Consider the following 1,405-nt stretch of genomic DNA (forward strand, 5'->3'; position numbering starts at 1 on the left):
TTTTTAAAATTTAAAATACATTAACGGACCGTATTGGGCCTTAACGGACCGTATTGGGCTTTAACGGATCGTATTGGACATTAATGGATCGTATTTGCTTTAACGGACCGTATTGGGCCTTAATGGATCGTATTGAACACAAATGGGATCGTATTGGGCTTTAACGAACCGTATTGGGGCTTTAACGGACTTTTTAAAAATTAAAATACATTAACGGACCGTATTAGGCCTTAACGGACCGTATTGGGCTTTAACGGATCATATTGGACATTAATGGATCGTATTTGCTTTAACGGACCATATTGGGCTTTAGTAAACGTCAAAGAAGGTAGTTTTTATGAATTCAAAAGTCATGATTGTCATGTGTTCATGCAAAGGCTGCTACCTCTTTCTATAAAAGGGATGGTACCGGCTCCAATATGGGATACTATCACTGAGTTGTGCACATTCTTTTGTGCAATATGCTCAAAGGTGTTACACATTGACGATTTGGTTCAATTGCAGACAAATATAGTGGAAACTATTTGCAAGTTGGAAAGAGTCTTTCCACCAGGATTCTTTGATTCCATGGAACACCTTGTGGTACATTTGGCACGTGAGGCAATAGTTGGAGGCCTGGTTCAATATCGATGGATGTATCTCTATGAGAGACGTCTAGGGTCGTTGAAAAGGACAGTGAGAAACAGATCAAGGGTAGATGGGTCAATTGTAGAAGCATATTTGGTTAATGAACTATCTACCTACTGCTCGCTATATTTTGGAACAACGGTGGAGACACGTCTGAACCGTGAGCCTCGAAATTTTGCTCCCGATTGTTCGTCTTCAGACAGACGGTTAAGTATATTAAAAACTCCATGTCGAGGATTATTTAATTGTAACACCCTGAATTTCATCAAGAGAGATGTTACGTAATCTGAAACATTTCCTTTATATAGATACACCAAAGTAATGGCTAATTTAAAACCATTTAAACTATTACAGCGGAAGTCTTTGAATCATCAAAATCTAACTTAAGCTCTAACCCACCTTCTCTTGGGGTTAAGTTACAAAAGATCATTACAGAGCATCTTAGACAAAAGACTAACATGAGATGATAATGAGCAACTCTCTAAGCATGTTCCTTGCCTTTATCCGTCCTCGAACTACCTCGGCCTGAGATGCATATTATAGTCAGCTTATAAAGCTCAGTGAGTTCATGGTTTTCGTGTATAAAATCATTGTACATCATACATTTCAACTTGTAAACCTTGTACCAAGTAGCATGCAATTTCTGAAAACATGCAACACTGAAAGGAATGAGATCTCATAAATTATCTGTCTGGAATGGGTCCTTTAGTCACAAACACGCCCTGGGTTGATACTTCATTCTCGATTGATCACCCACTTGTCCGGGTAGTGTTTTATA

The sequence above is a fragment of the Cynara cardunculus genome (genome assembly GCF_001531365.2).
Source record: "Cynara cardunculus var. scolymus isolate 2C chromosome LG 16, CcrdV1, whole genome shotgun sequence".
NCBI lineage: Eukaryota > Viridiplantae > Streptophyta > Magnoliopsida > Asterales > Asteraceae > Cynara > Cynara cardunculus.